Source organism: Mustela nivalis (genome assembly GCF_964662115.1).
Source record: "Mustela nivalis genome assembly, chromosome: 9".
NCBI lineage: Eukaryota > Metazoa > Chordata > Mammalia > Carnivora > Mustelidae > Mustela > Mustela nivalis.
The window spans coordinates 42,976,725-42,998,176 of NC_139028.1; the positions used below are offsets into that span (position 1 = coordinate 42,976,725).

At 37.8% G+C, this 21,452-nt stretch overlaps 1 pseudogene across 1 annotated transcript; it reads left to right on the plus strand.

Moving 5' to 3' along the window:
- Window positions 1-1,374: 1,374 nt before the first annotated feature.
- LOC309840265 (large ribosomal subunit protein uL16 pseudogene) lies at window positions 1,375-18,118 on the plus strand (annotated as a pseudogene). The gene is made up of 2 exons: window positions 1,375-1,470; window positions 17,456-18,118. The product of its transcript is annotated as a large ribosomal subunit protein uL16 pseudogene (transcript).
- The last annotated feature ends 3,334 nt before the right edge of the window (window positions 18,119-21,452 follow it).

Genomic DNA, 21,452 nt, shown 5'->3' on the forward strand with positions numbered 1-21,452 from the left:
GACGGGAAGCTGCTATGTCTAGAAGAATTGACGATGGGAAGCAGGATAGAGATGGGTCTAATTCTAATCCTTGACAAGGCTGTGACCGTTTTGCAGCGTAGATGAATGGGTTCAATTACAGCTTTGAGGTTCAGCTGCTTAGACTGTTTCCTAACTCCACCATTTACTGACTGTTTTACATTGGGAAAGATATTTAATCTCTTTATGCCTCATTTTCTTTATCTGTAAAGTACCTACGTCGGGATTTTGTGATGTTAGAGTGAATCATCTATATAAGCTTGGAATAGTACCCTTCACATGGCAAATGCTCAATAAATGTTAACTAACATTTCTAGGCAAAGAAATTTGCCATTTTTCCTGAAAAATAGGAAAAGACTAAAAATGTTAAACACCAGTGAGATATGATCACCTTGGATTCTCTGTCAGTCCGGATTCACTGCAAGAAATAGGAACCCCTCACTTACCACCCTAGTTGATAGTTAGCTGTCTGCATTTTTGCTCCATGTTGTGTTTTTTAAGAGCTTTTTTTAAGATTTTATTTATTTATTTGACAGAGATCACAAGTAGGCAGGCAGGCAGGGTGGGGGGTGGAGCAGAGAACCAAGCAGAAAGCCCGATGTGGGGCTCGGTCCCAGGACCCTGAGACCATAACCTGAGCCAAAGGCAGAAGCTTAACCCTCTGAGCCACCCAGGTGCCAACATGCTGTGTTTTTTAAAGCCCATCTTACTTATCTTTGAGTCTACACCTTCCATATATTTGGGCACATCATATTTCCTCAGTAATATTTAATTAATGAGCTAATGCTTTGGAATGAAGAAGAACATCTTATCTACACTGTTTTATTCTACTGAATTCTTTCTAAAACCATCCTCTGAAAATGAATCGGGATCACGGCTCCATCCTCTCATGCCTAGTAAATGCCATGCAAGAAAACAATATACAGTGGTAGAAAATATAATTCAGACACAAATCTGTGCAGAGTTGGAAGAGATTACTAGCATAATTTAGAGCAGTGCCATCCATGCTTTGTGAGCTCAGTCCCTTTTGCCAAGGAATTCAGGACGAGGAGGTAGGGACCATTCATAGACTCATCCGAAACCACTGTCACAATCCACCTCCACCCCAGCAAGTCACCACCCACGTTGTTGCTCTTTGGGTTCCAGGTGTGTAATTATCAACTTGTTCATTGATTCAAGACACACACCTGCCAACAGCTTTCTCCGTAAATAATCCAAATAGCTTCTTTTAACCACTCTGGTTGTCCAAAATTGATGATATGTTGCTACATATGCTACTTCCCTCAGGACAGCAAACAAACCATGGAGCAGCCATGGCTAAATATCTCATCCCCAGCCAAACATGGTATTCCGAACATGGCAAGCCTGAATTTCTCATCCCAGGGTCAGAATCTTGACAATGAGAACCACCCTGCTGGTTCTAGGGATTCTTGCTGTGGTACATACTTACAGGTGAGATAATTTCAGAAGGACATCCCTTGAGTCTTTCAATCCCAAACTCCATTATATTGCCTACAGAGAGACATTAGTAACACTTTAGAGCAATTTACAGAAAGGTGGTTTTCTCTATTAAAAGCGGCCTCAAGAGTCTGTCTCTAGCACCTGTACATGAAATGCAGAAGAATGTGCCATGAGTTAAAAAGCAATTAGAATAGGTGTGGGGTGGAAGGGAGTTTAAAAAACCCTGGTAAAGATCAGACTTCTCAAATCCCACATGGAGAGAATCTCATTTCCTAGTTCAGAATAAAGACCTTAAAAGAAAAATTTATGTTGAGCCAAGTGCCTCTGTTGTCCCTGGAGCTACCCAGCTCAAAACCCCTTCAAGAGGAAGTGTGGTAAGGAGCAAAGTTGACTGACAGGCTTCAGCTGCTTCACCTTTAGATCCCTGGCAGCAGGCATACCCGGCTGCTCCCGGCTGATGACAGCATAGTGGGAGCTAGAACAGGACATGGGTACCCATCGCAGGTGTTCTGGGTCAAGAGCTTCAACAAGGGGTGCCTGGGTGGCTCGGTCAATTAAACAGCTGCCTTCAGCTCAGGTCCCGGGATGCTGGGACCAAGCCCCACATCAGACACCCTGCTCAGTGGGGAGCCTGCTTTTCCCTCTCCCCCACCTGCTATTCTGCCTACCTGTGCACTCTCTCTCTCTCTCTCTCTGATGAATAAATAAAATCTTTTTTAAAAAAATAAATAATAAGAGCTTCTCCTCAGCCTGACTGGAACTCTCTCAGAATTAGACTTCAGTTGGAGTCTCTTCCTACTCAGCCCTTCCTTTATTTCTTTACAGGCATCAGATCTATATTTTAGTGGATTGTATTAAAAGAGAAATAGACCCAGTTTCTGCTCAGATGGTTTGCAGTGGAATGCGTGCATTAATTTGTTCTTAGTTTAAGGGTATCTGGATGGCGTAGTCAGTTAAGCATCGGACTCGGTTTCTGCTCAGGTCCTGATCTCAGGATCATAAAATCAAGCCCTGTGTCAGGCTCCGCACTGAGTTGTGGAATCTGAGATTCTCTCGCCCTCTAGCCCTCCTGCTCATGCTCTCTAATAACAAAACCTCTAAAAACAAACAAACCAAGAATCCTCTTGGTTTAACTTGTTCATGTTTTAGCTTTGCTGCTAATGTCTTGAGTCTCTCTTCCATTTTATTCTTTGAATATTCAAATTATCAAAATATTTGGCATGGAAGAGACTAGTTCCCCATCCCTTCATTCCTCTCAATAGGCAGAACATGTTGAGCGTTTGTTTTTCAGGCTCCCTCTCATCCAATTTTCATTACTCCCAAGAGATTTTATGACCCAGAACATAATCTGTCCAGGTATATGCAGGGATGTCAGATCCATAAAGGGAATTAGAGATGTCCAGGCACTGCTGAACACAACTGTGTAGAGAACAAGGAGCTGACCACCCCAGGGGCCATTGTTTGGAGCCATTGTTAGGGATACACAAAGACTGACGGTCCAAATGGTTCATAGATTTGGCAACTTTCTTGGTGTGTCTACCTTGAAAATATTTTTATAGACATTTAGCACTAAACACTGTGGCTCTAATAATATTATCAAAACTCAAATTTCAGTAGGAAATATTCTTTTCTCAGTGTGGACATTCAAACTATTGATTTGCATTTCATTAACTTACAATGTGAGCACTTTCTTTCTTTCTGTTAGGTCTGTTATTAAACGAAATGAGACTGAAACAAAGTGAAAGTTATTTAAAGCTTTATTTTATGACAAGTATTAGAAGTTAGACTGATCAGCCAGGGGAACAAGACTGAGACAAGGTGAAAATTATGCAGAGCTCTATTCTATGCCAAGCATTAGAAGTCAGACTGACTGGTCAGGGCCGCCTCTGAAGAAAGCGACACCACCCCACCACCACCACCACCACCACCACGCCCCGCCCCCGGGTACAGGCTCAAGAATTTCTCCAAAGAAAACGACCCCTCCCAGTCTCACAGACTAACTTTTATAGAGCAAAAGCCTGGCCACACATAGGTGGCCAATGAGATTGTAACATTGCATACTCATGTTAGGCCACACGCAGGTGACCAATTGAATTACAATTTGCCCTTTAGTAGCTCTTTGAACTAACCTATTACTCTGGTCAGAATTGGCGCTCAAGTTTGGTGCCCAAAAGGTGGGGTTTACATTCTTTGGTGGTTAAGGAGACAGTATGTGTGCTTTATTGCTTGGATGTTTCCACCTGGCCTGACTCGTCCTTGTATTCTGGGCTCTGTTATTAGGAACTGGCCAATCATATTTTACTGGCTTCCCAGACTTGCTTTTAAGTAAGTTTCTCTGGGGGGCAGGGTCAATTTAAGTTTTACTGCACAAACAACAAAATGGCTTTTTAACCAAGATGGAGTCGCTCTGGCTAAATAGGTCCTTACACCTTCTTTGTTTTGTTTCTGATTGTTACCTTTTGTTCTTTCCAGATATGCTTGATTTCTGTGCATGTATTCCTGCCTTGACATTAACAGGTAAGAGAAAACTGTTCTTCCACCACCTGAAAGGATGCTGACAGTGCACACATTTATAGAAACTCCCCAACTCTCTTCCGTGTTTATATTTTCTCATAATTTTTTGTTTTTGGTGTTTCTCCTATTTATTTTACTTTTATTCCTTCACATCTTATCACTATTGGCTATTCATGAATGCCTAAGCCTATATCAGTCATCTCAAAAGCAACTTAAAACGGTAAGGATATATAGAATCAAATAACATTTAAGATATATTTTTTGAGACTCAAATGTATGAAGCTTACCTGAAATTTCCAGGCCACCCCAATATTTTCCCCATCCTGGGCTCCACTCATCATATATTTGCATCTAAGCATTTTATTTCTTTGATCATTAGCTATAAAAGATTGTGTACATCATATCTACCTACTAAATTATAAATCTTTTTGAAAAGATATTGTTTATACACTGCCATACATCCTCCTCATCATATCTTGTACATATTAAGCTCTCAATAAGTGAGAAGTGCTTTGTTACCTATGGCATGCCTAGGCAAGAATAAGCCTTGTTAAGTCTCCAGCTGAATTCTCAATCCTCCCAAAAGAGACTAACCATAGTGGCCTGACGGAAGCCGGCCAGACTTCCTGCCAGAGGCTGGATTCCTTGTGGCCAAACTGAAGGTAGGAGAAACCTGAAAAGGATGTCCCCACTGCAAAAAAGAAACTGACTCCAAAAAATGCTCTCTAACGTCCAGCACAGTACACATAGTTAACAATTATACACTTGAAAGCTGCTAAGACAGTAAATCTTAAATGTTTTCACTACAGAAAAGAAATGGTAATTATGTGAGATAGTGACTGGTGTTAACTAGCATGTAACTAATGTTAACTGGCATTATTGTGTAATAATTTAACAATACATATATATGCATCAAATCATCACTTTGTCTACATTAAGCCTACACAATGTCACATGTCCATTATATCTCAATAAAACTCAAACAAAAAGCTTGAGGTCATTTTCAAATACCATACATTTTTCTTTTTAACCTATTTGCTCTTGTAGTGTAGACCACACTGGTTTGCCACTTCATGGTTCTGCGTGTGCTAGTGAGAGATATAGCTATTTTTCCAAGTTTCTCTGCTTAAAATTATTTTCCTTGAGAACCCCAATCCATTGTTCTGGTGAATCCTTTTATATACCAGATTTATTCTTTCTTTTAAAGATTTTATTTATTTGAGAGAGAGAGCACAACCTGGGGGAGAGGCAAAAGGGAAAGCAGGCTCCCATTTGAACAGGGAGCCCAATGTGGGGCTGGATCCCAGCACTCTGGGATCATGACCTGAGCCAAAGGCAGACACTCAACGTCCTGAGCCAACCAGGTGTCACATTATTATTGAATCAAGATTTCCAAAGTTTCTAACGGGTTCATCAAGTTGTGAAGATGTACACAGCTGGGTATATTTATGTCCAAGACTGATCGAATAACCACCCACAGCAGTTCATGCTCAATCTAGAGTGCTACGGCATCTGAAAGTTCTTTATAAGATTATAACATTTATTTTCCATTTTGATAATAATTTTAAAAATTAACATAAATGTATTTTAGGTATTCACTTACCAATATGATAGCCACTAGTCATAATTATTTAAATTTAAATCTCAATTCATTTCAGTGAAACAAAATTAAAATTCATTTTGGAGCACCTGAGTGGCACAGTTGGTTGAGCCCCTGACTCTTGTTTTCGGCTTGAGTCATGATCTCAGGGTCCTGAAATCAAACCCCACACTGGGATCAGTGCTGAGCACGGAGTCTACTTGAGATTCTCTCTCCTTCTCCTCTTGCTCCCTACTTGTGCTCTCTTTCTCTCAAAATAAATCAATGAATAAATCCTTTAAAAAATTAAAATTCAGTTCTTTAGTCACACTGGTCATATTTCAAGTGCCCATTAACCATGTGTGGATGCTGGCTACCATATTAGACAGTGCAGATACAGGACATTTCCACAGTTGCAGAAAATTCTGTTGGACAGTACTATTCTGTATTATTTAAATAACATTTTAAAAACCAAATACAGCCACACAATTTTGGTATCTCTGCATATATTTATTTGGCATTATTTTGGGTTACTGTAATTATTATAACGGAAAAAATAATTGAAGAAAATTAATGTGTAGAAATATATATTCATGGCAAATGAAGAACAATGGATATTGAGAGCTCTCTAGGAATATGATTTTTTAGTAAAATGCTCAAGGCAGAGAACACGTACATGTTGAATTCAGAAGAACCTTCCCCAGAACATTTTAGTGCACCATTTATATTCATAAAATCAACTTCATCCACCAAATTAAAGTAATATTTTTTGAATTTTATTATTTAATAGTTGTTGTATTTTATTTAATTTGTTATAGCTTTGGTTTTCAAAGTCAAAGTCAAATATGAGCCATAGGTAGAAGAAGTTCACAGCTGGTTTATACTTATGCATAATTAAGTAAGAGCAAAATAAATACTATTTAAGTCAACACAGAGGCTTCTCCTTCTGTTTAAGGGAGATCTTCCCATTACATAAGTATAAGAAACACTGAGCTAACATTCTAAGGATATTAATAGCTGAGAGCAATCTTTCAAATGTGCATGACTAGCATTCCTTAAATATTGGTCCCCAGCAATTTTGTGTTACTTTGGATTTTTCTTCAAGGCGCTATATATTCAAATTCTAAGTTCATTCAGTTTGAGTTTGTTGAGTCTTTATCTTCAGTTTTGTACTCAAGCTTATGTACTCAGGTTCACCTTTAGAAATGATGATATCCATAGTCTATTTAGAAAAAAGGGCCATTTCACACACCATGAAAAGTTTTAAAATATATCCTGAACAGCAGAGAGCCTGCAGTCTCTTCCTCTTGGGGAAGGTGGAGTGGAGCATGGATGGAGAAGATACCAGGGTCCTTAATGGACGTGCCTAGTATCTAACTCCTTCTCCTTGGACCTGATGCTGTTACATGTCCAGCTTCAGAGCTTTCAACCACTTTCCTTTATTTTGTGCATTCTCTGGGCTAATATTTGTTACTTTTCGTTAACTTCACTATCAGGCATGTGCAGCTGAGGATAGAACGAGACATCAAAGAAGGCTTAATAATTTTCCACAGAAATTCAAAGGTTACTCTTAAGCTTTTTGGACATCTTTGCTCATAAAACAAGTCATATTTTATGGGTTTGATTACTGGAACTATCTCTGTGCAATTTTCTGAGGCAAGAAAGGAAGCTTAAAGCTTTTATATTATATTCCCACTTTTGGACTCTAAAGGATAAAATCGAACTTACAGGAGAGCAGAATATGAGATTCTATAATCCAAGTTCAAAGAATTAGGTTGGAATCTTCACTGAAAAAAAAGTGTCTATTTTTTGGTAAAAATGAATCTGACTCTGAAAATAATATAATGTGTCACATACACACACACACACACATGCCTATAGCTATGCATGCATTCCTTATATGAGAAAACAAAACAATACAGACATGTATATATTACATATATGTATGTGTGTATGTTTAAATCATCCTAGGTTTTCTGAGCAATCATTGGACTATTACATTAACTGGAAGTTGTATAATGAACTTTGCCATTCATTAGTTTTATTTTTCACCTTGGGTTCAATTAAATAAAATCCTAAATATTTGTGGGTAACCTCAGATGAGTTTTAATTATGATTTAATGCAAAGATCCCAAATACCTCTGCCTTTCTGCTTTCATGGAAATTAAATCTTGATAAAGGTTTTATTGCAGAATGAAATTCTTTGGATATGCAATCACCCACCTACAGAGTATTAATAGGGTATTTCCTTAAAGATATTTCACAAACTGAATTGTAGAAATAGCTTGTGCCATTGCTATGTCATCTTCTAGACAGACTATCTGTACTAAAAATTTAAGACTAAATTATTCTAGTTACTGTAAAATACTTCCAAATCACAAAATACTGTGTTTTTTTGTATAGTTTTGAAGATTCATTACAGACCTCTCCTTACAACCACTAACCCCCAGTCTCACCACTCTGGGGGTTTGTATGTTTTCAGCCACTACTGGCATACAAGGAAAAAAGCTATGAGAAAGGTTCTCATGGCTTCAAGGTTAGTAGCTGATAAGTGTAGATGTTCTCATATAAAATGCTTCTAAAAGCCAATATTTTTAAAGACACCTGCTAATATAAACTGATCTGAAGTAGTGCTTGTCAATTTAGAGGTAAGATGTTTTCCAGTCATCCTGCTAATCAGCCTGGAAAAAATTATTTGCAAATTTAATGCGAACCTCACAGTTCCCTTTATTCCACCCCCAATTAAACCTACACACATCTTCAAGTCATGTTCACCTCTTGTTGTTTGAGCTAAGAGAATTTAACTCTCCCCCTTCATAAATTTTAAAAATAGATCTACTGAACCCCACCTAACCTCAAAGTCTGGTGGTTTACAGATTCAAGACACACTAAAGAAAGACAGGAGAAAAAAAATGCAAGTATTTTATAAAATCTTCTTCCGGAACTCTGTGTGAAACCTCCTGAATTTTAGCCTACTTCCTTATGGATTAAAAACAAACACGTGAAGCAATATGTGTTTGCCTGTATTCCTAGGGAGTTTGAATTGGCAACAGAACACAAGGCAAGAATCCAGAAGTGCCAGACTCTAATATCAACTCTGGGAGAAACTAATCTAAAATTCTCACATTTTTCATGTTTATAATTGGAGTGGGGTAATTGGGAGGCAGTCAACAAAAACCATAATAAGTAGTTCTCTAAGTATAATATGCAAATAATAAGGCAAAAAGCCCAAAACTGGTTTTTATTTCACTTCCTCCAAATTTTGAGATTTTTTTGTTACAGTTTTCTCTCAAATTCTCAAATTGTTTTTCCGGAGAAGATGTAAAGTTAATTGTTAAATATTACATGAAGACTGAGATGAAGGGTGCCCAAGGTGCAAACGACTCATGGCACAAATCACCTCGTTGGGCTTTGCAAGGTAGTTAAACAACATAACCTCAGACCCACATTACATATTAAAGGAAAAAAGACATCCTAGGCAAGAGGAAGTTTTCTGAAATAACACCATACTTATGTACAGAAGGGGTGTCAGAATAAGGGAAGGACTGAAAGAAATGAACAAGCACTGACATTTGCTAACTGCCTTCCCACGCGAATGTTCCACACTCCTCGCCAGACCAACCTGTATGCGGAATAGTCTGAGCACTTACCACAGGAGTCTAGCTTCTCCACTGAATTATAAGTTCATGGCACCTAAGACTATGATTTATGACCTACTTGTGACAAAACATTACCTACCAGTGACCAGCACAAAGCAGGCAATCAATACGTACTTTTTGCCTGAATGAACGAGGCCATGTTTAACAATTAACATTCCAGTGTGATGAATAAGGAGATAAAGGCTCAAAGTGATTAAGTGACATGTTCGGGTCATGGAGATCACATAGATAAGTAAGTAGCTGAAGAGGAACACAAACCCAAGCTTGTCTGACTTCAGAGAACACACTTCCTACTCCAGCAAGCTGCTCCATGGAAGCCAAAGTGGGACCAAACCTCGGAGAAAGGTCTCAGATTTGTTTTTGAAAGGATGGCAGTGGGAGAGGAAACTTTCACACAGCTCTACCTACAACCAAAGGACCCCAAAGTAGCAAAAATGGATGATTTTATTTCTGGATAAAATCTGAGCATCGCGGTGGGGAAACTCTAGCATTTTTCTCCTGGGAGCTTCTTCAGTAATGGCTTTTCCTCCCGAAGAGCCTGCGTTTGTTTGCTTTGCTTTTCACTCCTCACCACCTCTTCTTTCCTGATGTGGTTCAAAATTCCAGGAAGACAACTCTACACAAGGGTCAGGAGAAGCAGCCAAGAAGTCATGGCTGATCACCTGATCACACAGGCTCTGGAGTCCAGCCATCAGAGTTCCATCCCAGCTCAAGTCCATCCTAACCAGGTGACACTGGACAAATTATTCAACTTCTCACTGTCCCAGTTGCTTCTTCTGAGAAATGAAGGTGGGAACAATAAAATCAACCTATTGTTCTAAGAACTAAATGAGTTAATACATGTTAACTGCTTAGCACACTATCTAGCATATGATGGGAACTTAAAAGAGAGGGGTCATTATTATGCCATTGGCCCTAAAATTCAGAACCAGAATCCGGGGCATGAATACTTCAGCACATAAATTCCCAAACGCATCTGTCATGTTCCAGACTAGGTTTGCTACAATACAAAACTCTTCTCCCAAAGGCAGAGGTGTTGCTGAAAGTAAATGGAAAAAAAAAAAAAAAAAAGGAACAAGAATAACAAAAGAAAAGAAAGAAAATTTTTTTTCTAGTATCTCCTGCCTTGAATGGTCAATGGCTTGGGACCCAGGCAGCTGCTGCTAGGGTCCTTCCTCCATACTAGCCAATATATGTTCTGGTTCTGGATAGAGAAACAAACAAACAAACAAACAAGATCAATCTGATTATTTTTCTCAAGTATGTATTTTTCTAACAGTATCACAAGTTTATTTGAATTCAAGAATGAGTCCCCTCATCCCTCAGTCTGAAGGGTAGAGGAATAGAAGGTGAGGGAGTCCACCTGTGCACAAGAAACCAGCTCTATTTACCTGCAGCTGCTTACTTAACTGCGGGTCATTATCATCAAAAGCAGTGATTACAGTGAGAGAGGAGTAGGAGCTGGACTAACTAGGGGCTGGTTTTTCTCATGTAATGCCTTACCCAGGGGTATGCAGTTCAGTGTTGGTGCAACTGGTGAAGGAGCTACTGAGAATTTTTCCATCCTGTTTAAGATGCATTTTCAATCTTTCAGATATAATATCATCACTATAATGTCAGTGGGCCAAAGACCACAAAAGAAGAAATGAAGGAAAAGGGCAAAGGACAGGAGGTTGAAAAACCAGGGCAGCGGAATAGAGTATTTTTTAAAATAGTCTTCACAAAAATTCCACCTGCTGACTTGCATTTACAAATCTCCTGGGACAAAATTATTAGGCTTGATCACGTCAAATTGCCGAAAATTACTATGCTTACATAGAAAAATAAACATAACATGTGATTTAATCTAATATGGCATATGGCAACCAAGAGAGGCTAAGACATAGGGTGTTTTATCTGTAGCTATTGTCACTGAACAGAATCGAAGTTTGGTTAGTAAAAATAAATGGCTGAAAAAAGAAAGTCAGTAACTAGTAGTGTCTCCAATGTTCACCCAAGAGGAAGTCTTTATTAATATCAGAGAAAATAAATTATACCCCAAAAAAGCATTCTTAAAGACAAAGAAGACATGACATAATGATACTAAGAGCAATTAACAAGATAATGCATTTAATAACATATGTTCAGTCCCGTCCATGTTGCCATGTTCCGTACAATTCAGAAAAAAAAAAAAAAAAAAAAATAACATATGTTCAAAATTTATAAACTACTATTGGGGTGCCAGGGTGGCTCAGTCAGTTAGGAATTGACTCTTGATTTTGGCTCAGGTCATGATCTCAGGGTTGTGAGATCAAGCCCCCCATCAGGATCCACACTCAGCATGGACTCTGTTTGTCCCTTTCCCTCTGCTTCTCCCCTGTCCATGCTCTCTCTTTTCTCTCTCAAGCAAGTAAATAAAATCTTTTAAAAATTTTATAAACAAGTATTAATGGAAGAACATAAAAATATTGATAAATTCATTTTCAAAATGGGAGATTTTTACATATTTTTCTCAGTAACTGATACAAAAAACTAACCAAAAAAATGAACACGATAAATAAATCAGATTCACAAACATATATGGAACCTTGTTCCCAACAGGGAGATTATTTTCTTTCAAGCACAGGAATATTTCAGAAATCACCCCATGGTAAGTGATCAAATTCATCTCAACATATATCAAAGAATTAGTATCAAACAGTCTATGTTCTCTGATAAAGATGTAATCAACTTAGGGGGCACCTGGGTGGCTCAGTGGGTTAAAGCCTCTTCCTTCAGCTCAGGTCATGACCTCGGTTCCTGAGATCGAGCCCTGCATCTGGCTCTCTGCTCAGTGGGGAGTCTGCTTCCCTTCCTCTCTCTCTCTGCCTGCCTCTCTGCCTACTTGTGATCTCTGTCTGTCAAATAAATAAATAAAACCTTTAAAAAAAAAGATGCAATTAAGTTAGAAAAAAATTTTGAAAAGAAGTAACTTTTAAGAATCCATACATAGAGAAATTAACTTGATGCACCACTTAAAAATTCATGGATTAAATATTAAATCAACATATAAATCTTAAAATACTTGTAATTAAATGGTACTAAATATGATACATATTAAATATAGTGGTATACAGCCAAAGTCATACTTAGAGTAATATTTATAACTTTAATTGTGTCTATTAGAAAACAAAAATGGGGGCGCCTGGGTGGCTCAGTGGGTTAAAACCTCTGCCTTCAGCTCAGGTCATGATCCCAGGATGCTGGGATCCAGTCCCACATCAGGCTTTCTGCTCAGCAGGGGAGCCTTCTTACCCCTCTCTCTCTGCCTGCCTATCTGCCTACTTGTGATCTCTCTGTGTCTATCAAATAAATAAATAAAATCTTAAAAAAAAAAAGAAAACAAAAATGAAAGATGGAAAATTAGAGAGCCAAACACTAACTTTAAATTATAAAAAGAAAACAAACAAACAAACAAACAAAAACACCTCAAGGAAGGAAATAAGAAAGATAAAAACCAAGTTTAATTTTTGAAAGAAATATTTTTTTAAATATTAGAGAGCAATATTAGTATAGACACATAAAATACTTAAATTTGGAAAAACATCATGAAAAATAGGAGAGAAAGCAAAATTTAATAATATTAGAAATGAAATAAGGGACATATTACCCATTGATTTTAAGTATTTTAAAAAATAAGAATACCATGCATGAATTGAACATACAGCTAAAATTCATTGTTTCCTAGAAATATGTCACTTATGAAACAAATTTATGAATTCAAAACAATTAAAAATTTGAAACCATCTATATAATCATTTTTAAATTTGAATTGAATCAAAGTCTACATACATGCACACACACACACACATACACTTCTCAATCAACGCACATAGTTTACAGATAAGTTCTACCAAACATTAAAGAACAAATGATTCCCATCATGGAGAAACTCGTAAAGACAGTAGAAAATGAAAGAAAATTATTTTTTGAAGTTAACATTATATGATTTAATGTGATCTTAATACAAAAATCTAACCAGAAAGAAAAACAGAAAATAAAATTAATATCCAATATAATTATCATAATAAATATTTACTTTTAATATGATCGTCATAGAAGCACTAAAGGCCTATTTGAAATTAGTGGTCATGAATTAAGAGCGAAATCACGTCTCATGGTTTTATGTTTTTCCAGCTACATTCAGTTTTTATGAATGCAGGTGCAAAGCATGTAGGGGTAGATTTAACTAGAGTAGTGGTTTTGCCAAACAAATTGGAAGAAGCAAGAGGAGCAAAGTTGCTGAAAACATTTAAAAGGGAGTCAATAACGACATGTCACAGACTCTGTTGGGATTAAAGGAAGAAAGGAGAGCGAGGAATGAGAGATGGTTAAAAAAAAAAAAAAAAAAGTACTAGGATCAATGAACTGTAGTCCTGGTGGGGATGAAAAATTGATTTTATCAGTAATCTTGAGAAGTATGAGAGACACAATGTTATCACACTCATGCACAATGCCACAAGGACTCAGGTATGCCAATGTTCTTTTCTAAAGTGAATATATTGCAGTAAGTAAATAGCAGAACTTTCACTCCACCTGAATATTCTGGCTGTAAATCGTTTTCCTGGCATGATTCTGCAGCCCCGCCCTACACTGGATTTGCATAACCTTCCTATTTACTGCCATCGCTCAGGGGTTAATGCTTACCTAGGATCAACTCAGGATTATTACATCATCAGTCAGACTTTGTTAAAGCTCCGATCTTATTGTTATTTCAATGATGATTTAAATTCTAATTCTCTGAAATAAGGACTTTCAGGAAAGAGGATACAGCTCTTTAAAAATATAAAACAAGCCCCAGGGCCATAACATATCCATACTGAGTAAGGATGGAGATTGCAGCCCAACAGTCCCCAATCTCTTTATATTCTACAGCAATTTAATTTTCCTCCAGTCTTACTCCTCCTTTTGTAACCCATTCACAATGTTCCTTCTCTCCTTTTTGGAATGTTAAATTTGAACACATTATTTACTACTAGCAGTTTTGCTGTTTCTTGGTTCTATATAACCATTTGTCTGAAAAATGTCAAGAATCCTCTTCCCTAAGTGCCTATAAATCTTCTCATAATGTCTATTTGTTGGGCAACCCTTCTCTCCCTTGCTAATCTTACCAAGAATTCCTTCAAGGTCATCAAACTTGAAATATGTATTTATAATCATTATGTAATAAGATCTTTGGGGGATCTTCAGAGGGATACAAGGGAAACTTGTTTGGATATTTTTTTGGTACAAACTGACATTTATTCTTCTGCCAGTATCAATAAATAAGAATAGGTGCAATTTATGTGTGTGTCATCATTCAGAAAATTGACAAAAATGACTACAGAGTTGTCTCTTAAGTAAGCCAGTTATCATTTAGTATCAGGGTCAAAACATATAGAGTGGTTAAGTTGATTTATCTCCTAGGTTGTCACCACCTTCTCTGATCCTCAGTTTCCTGAGTGTAACCCATCAGCTTTGAGAGACACCCTTTCAGGCTAAACAGCACCAGCACATTAACATCTTTGAAGGGATTTGTCACAAAATGTAAAACGATAAATCAAGATCAAATTCCCCCTAAAATGATGTTTCTAAGATATTATTGTAAGGTAACACAATGTACCCTGGAGAAATTAAAATAAAATACTTTTTTTAATAATTGGAATGCAGAATTGTGACTGTTCTTAGTATCCAAATTGCTTTCCTAAGGAGAATCTGTGTTTAGAAAATAGTTGTTATTTTGATATCATCTCCTTTCTTATCATTCCTAAAAGGCCTTATTTGCTCTTGTTTCTACTTCTCCTTCCCTATTCCACCATATAATTTTCTCTTACACTTATTTATTTTTGATTTCTCAGTAGTCTACCCTATATGATTTTCTATACAACATTGAATTTCTGCCTGTTCTGTAAAACTCATTTCATACCATTTTAAAGTGTGATTTTTCTCAAACCCCAGATGCAATAAATGTGAAGCGTTGTGCCGTGTAGAAATTCCAGTCACTGCATTTGTTTGGTTAAGACAACTTAATTGCTCACAGAGCCAGCTCTAGTTTCCTCTAAAACAAATTCAATGACTGTTGTGAGTAAGGTGAGAGCAAAAAAGAAGTAATATATCACCTCTCTGCCAGGGCTCTTCATGGCACCTGTCATTGCCAAGAAGTCAATGTTGGAGGGAGGGGTGTCAAAGAGAGTGAGAATGGAGAATTGACAACTAATGTTCCTATGAAATTATTGCTGAACAAGAGATAGAAAAATGATATCAGTATCAGGAAAACTTTTCAAATAAGAGACAGCTGCACACAAAGGCAATTCTGAGAGTTTTTATCACAATAAAATGTATAGAAGAGAGAGAAAGATGGCCTTTCTTCAAATTCCAAGTCTTTAGAGATATCAAATCAAAGAGATCTGATCATCTGTGGCTGCAGTAGGAAAACAAGTTGACATTGCCCAAGATTTACAATGTTTTAATTGTTTTGAAATCTCATCATGACTCCTCTCTAACTCAGAAATTTCTACTGTGTGTTTAGGAGAAGACTGAGGTTAGGGAATGAGAAGTAGGTTGGTCTGATCCCAAACAAACTGCACAGATCTTCCACAGTGAAGGAGGCATGGAATAGATGTTGAAGAGAGAACCCCTGTGGCCACTGAAACCCTTAAAGACTAGTTGCCATGCACAGGAGTTTCAGGGAGGCAAGGGAACTATAAGAGAAATCTGGGGGAACCAGTATGCCCACTTTGGAAAAATAATGTGTTAGGGTGGCCTCTACAGATTTGTTCCTACTGATGATCATGCTGGAAAGAAACTATAATGCTCTGATGGATGATACTGACAAGAAGTTTGCCACCCAGGCTAAAAGACAGAGGCATCTGGGCTATCTATGTCCTTCCAGCATTCCCTAAGGATATTGTTTTATCTCTATCATCTGATGGGACTTGTGAAAGCCCAGAGCCATAGAGTTCCCTTTTAAGTGTAAAGTACTTGAAAAATTAATCACAGAGAATCCATAAATTCTTTCTCTAAATTGAGCTGATATTAGATAGCAATTTGTATAGCTGTTCACTATATAAACATCTTTGAAAAGATGGTTCAGAAAAAAGGGGCATCTAGTAATTCACAGTGTAAGACAAGCAGAAACACAAAAGACCATAGAGAATTGTCCCTTCCCACTACCTCTCACTGAATGGCTGTCCAGGAGATTAATATTTCTTCAATGTCAAGGGGCCAAAGCAAGAACCCCATCTCACACTCTCTATACTCTCAGAGATTGTCTCAAACACATATATTCCAAAGACAGTTCTCAGAGCCTGATGCAATTTTTACCTCCTCGTGTTCCTATCTATTGTTTTGCAATAACTGAGTGACTATATTTTGTAGTAAAATGTTCTGTGATATTTGCTGAGTCTCTTTATCTGGCCCCAATGTTTACAATGGTAATGTCCACAATAGCCAAACTTTGGAAAGAGTTCAGATGTCCATCAACAGATGAATGGCTAAAGAAGAGGTGGAGGGTATGTGTGTGTGTATGTGTGTGTGTGTGTGTGTGTGTGTGTGTGTGTGTGTGTGTGTGTGAATACATATATATATAGTGGAATATTATTTGGCCATCCAAAAAAATGAAATCTTGCCATTTGAATGATGTGGTTGGACCTAGAGAGTATTATGCTAAGTGAAATAAGTCAATCAGAGAAAGACAGTTATCATATGATCTCACTGCTATGTGAAATTTAAGAAACAAAACAGAGGATCACAGAGGAAGGGAGGAAAAAATTAAACAAGACAAAATCAGAGGGGGAGAAAAACCATAAGAGACTCTTAATCATAGGAAACAAACTGAGAGTTGCTAGAGGGGAGATGGGTGGAAGGATGGGGTAACTAGATGATGGATATTAAGGAAGGCATATGATATAATGAGCACTGGGTATTATATAAGACTAATGGATCACAGACCTGTATCTCTGAAACTGATGATACATTATATGTTCATTAAAAATAAATAAATAAATAGCCATTCTCAAAAACAAAATTAATACCTCTCTGAATTTAAAAAATAACAAAATTATAAAGCAGTAATTTGGACTAAAGACACAGCCTTCTGGTCTCCATATATGGAAGCAGTCAATGGAATTTAACTCTTGAAGGGTATTGGAACTGAAAGTCCTCCCATAGTAGGATTCCAAAGCCCACACCATTGCTTTAAAATAGGGATCCTACTCTTTTCCTTCAGTGTGCTACTGGAGATCCTGGTGTCACCATCGGCCACCCCCCTGCCTGCTGTTACCAATATTGTAAGAACAAGCCACATCCAAACTCTTGCTTCTTCAGAGGTGTCCCTGGAGCCAAGATCTGCATCTTTGACCTGAGGCAGAAGAAGGAAAAAGAGGATGAAGTCCCACTATGTGGCCAAATGGGACCAGGTGAATATGAGCAGCTGTCTTCTGAAGCCCTGGACCCTGCCTGTATTTGTGCCAACAAGTATATGGAGAAGAGCGTGGCAGAGATGGTTTTCACATCTGAGTGCAGCTCCAGCCCTTCCAAATCATCCATGTCAACATGTTGTCCAATGATAGGGCTAAGGGGCTCCAGACAGGTGTGCCTAGTGCCTTTGGTAAGCCCAGAGCACAATGGCCAGGGTCCACATTGGCCAAGTTATCTGTACCAAGCTGCAGAACAAGAAGCATGTGATTGAGGCCTTATACAGGACCAAGCTCAAATTCCCCTATGGCCAGAAAATCCACATTTCCAAAAGTGGAGCTTCACTGACTTTAATACACATGAATTTTAAGACTTGGTGGCTGAAAAGCAGCTCATCCAAATGGCTGTGGGGTCAAATGCAAAATACATCCCTAATCATGTCCCCCTGGACAAATGGCACGCTCTGCCCTCATAGGAACCTCAGCACTGCTCCCTCCCTATTCAAGTCCACCAAAAAAATCCTACTTCTGTCAAAAAATAATAAGGGTCCTACTAGTGAAAAGGGGCTGTAAAAAAGCTCCCCATTGTCACAGAATATAGCTTAGATAAATTTACATTTTGATAGAACCATAAGGACAAAAATGCCTTCCTTCCAACCTTGGGGCTTAGTTGACCAGTGTTTCAGGGACTGGTCTATGATATGAAAAATATCAACATGGGCCATAAGCATGGAGCATATGAAACAGTCCCAGAGGGATGACTGACTAAGATAGATAAAAAATGAGAGGAAGAAAAATAAGAGAGCGATAAATAGAAACTTAAACACGGCAATAGACTTAAGCCCCGCTCTATCAATAGGTATATTATATTTTAATAAGATAAACATTCCAATTAGGAAGGCAAAGATTTTCAGAATTGATTTTTTTTAAATCCAAGTATGTATTATCTACAGGAAACATACTTTAAATATGAAGATACAAGTGGTTTAAAAGAAAACTGATGGAAAAATATATACCATGAAAACATTAATCAAAGAAAAGCAGTATGACTTGATAAGTATCAAAAGAGACTTCAAAACAAAGAAAATTTCCCAACATTAAGTAAAGGCATTTTATAATGGTAAAATGGCTTAATTTATCAAGAAAACAACAATGCTTAATTTATAAGAAACTAAAACAGAGCACCAAAGTAAGTGAAACAAAAGTTAACAAAATTTAAGGAAGAAGAAGATCCACACTCGTGGTTAGAGACTTTTTTTTTTTTTAAGATCTTATTTATTTATTTGACAGACAGAGATCACAAGGCGGCAGAGAGGTAGGCAGAGAGAGAGGGGGAAGAAGGATCCCTGCTGAGCAGAGAGCCCGATGCAGGGCTCAATCCCAGGACCCTGAGATCATGACCTGAGCCAAAGGCAAAGGCTTAACCCACTGAGCCACCCAGGCGCCCTGCTCAGAGACTTTAATACTCCTCTATCAATCACTGACCTAACAACTAGACCAAACAATCAATACAAAAAAGAATACAATTGCATTGCAATCTATTGCAATCTATTTTCCATTTTCCTCCTTATAATTTCATTTCAGTACACATTTGGGGAACAGATAGGGTATAACATTCTTTCTAAAATTAGCTAACATACTCATTCAGTGTTTTCATAATAATCAAACCACTTCCCTAATTATCAGATTATTTAAATATCATCTAATATCATTTTTAATATTCAATGTTTGCACAAAAAGTTAGCAGCATTCACAATCATCAAGTTTTATATCTCTCTCTTATACTGATAAATCTACACCTATATTCCCAAGTGGCTCATAAGAATTCCAACATAAAGCATTTAAGGAGTTTTTTTTTTAATATCATGCTTACTTATATTTGAAAGTGAAAATTTCACATAATAATATAAATCCAAATTAAATTCTTTGTTCACTTAGTCATATGGTTATGCTAATGAGATGATAGCAACATAAGCATATGAAACATGCCAGCAATTACTTTAAAATGAACATTTAACTGTCTGGCCTTCCTAAGAGCAAATGTAGGAACAATATGAGACCTGTGTGGAGAGTTGGTTGGGGCAGTCTGTAGAAGACCTGAAATGTCATCACAGAAACTTGACCTGAAGTATTGTGTGAGTGGTTAAATTGAATGACCTTTAAATACCTCCCATTTGAGTGTTTATAGCTCTCTGAGTCTAAGAGTATTTCTCTCTGGGATCATTATTCAGAAGAGAAAGATGGTTCCAGCAAAATTTCACTAAGCACTTAAGGAAACCATCCATCAAGCATCGCCTCTGTTAGAATAGTCTCCAAAGTATTTGAAAGCGAAAAGTTGCAAGTCAGTACCCAAGAAATATGAGCAGAAGGTAAATAAGAGCGTCAATAAGTTTACAACAATTTTTGTGGGTGTTTTTGTCCTATGTGTTTGAGCCAAGCACATCTTAAAGGAATTAGTCTGTACTACGAAGTAGATTCTTCCCATACCATTCAGTTATCAGCTGTCCTGGGCCTGGATTCTGCCCTCAGGATCCTGCAGTGTCAACTCAAGACACACTTGAATACGAAGAATCAGTGTTGGGGGCGCCCGGGTGGCTCAGTTAAGCATCCAACTGGATTTCAGCTCAGGTCATGATCTCAGGGTCGTGAAATCAAGCCCTGCTTCAGGCTCTCCACTCAACACGGAGTCTGCTTGAGTTTCTCTCCCTCTGGCCCTCCCCCAGCTTGCATGTAGTCACTCTCTCTCAAATGAACACCTTTTGAAAAAAGAAAACAAAGAACCAGTGTTGGTCAGAGAAGCTCTGAGACCCAGTGTACTACATGGAACATCACAAAGCAGCTCTGGACTAGGAGCCAGCTGAACCGTATTTCACTCCTGATGAGTATTTATTACAGCAGAAAAGAATATTCTCTGTACACTTTTTTTTTCCACACCTTTTCTTACACAGCTCCACTTCCCACAGGCCCTTGAGTTCCTTGAGGATGTCAATGCAAAATGAACAAACCTTTTAGAATTTCTTTTTTTTTAATTTTTTATTTTTTATAAACATATACTTTTATCCCCAGGGTTACAGGTCTGTGAATCACCAGGTTTACACACTTCACAGCACTCACCAAAGCACATACCCTCCCCAATGTCCATAATCCCACCCCCTTCTCCCAAACCCCCTCCCCCCAGCAACCCTCAGTTTGTTTTGTGAGATTAAGAGTCACTTATGGTTTATCTCCCTCCCAATCCCATCTTGTTTCATTTATTCTTCTCCTACCCACTTAAGCCCCCATGTTGCATCACCACTTCCTCATATCAGGGAGATCATATGATAGTTGTCTTTCTCTGCTTGACTTATTTCTTTAAAAAAAAAAAAATGGAACAGTTTTATTGAAGCCCAAGTTAGAATATTTACCTGATATTTGATCTTCACAAAGATAAGAATGTTCCAGTAAGGGGACATTTAATGTAGGGTAATATACATTTTTTTACATAAAAATTTACAAATTATTGACAAAGAACATTTCAGAAATTTGCAGACCTTATCTCAACTTTCTACTGTAGGCAGGACTGTAGGACTTTAATCTGATAAGAAACCGGGAAATTTCTTACTTTTTCTTATCTTTGTGTTCAGAATGCTCCTTTTGGTTATTTTCTTTAACAAAGCAGATGTACACTTTGTGCTTGTGGCAGAAACAGAGCCCATGCTTTGAGGTTTTGCTGAGGAATTCTGACCTTGCTAAAGTTCAAGTATAGCTTCCCCAGAAGCCCACGGGCAGGGCCCACAACATTAAAAATTGAAATTTTATCAAGACAAGAAC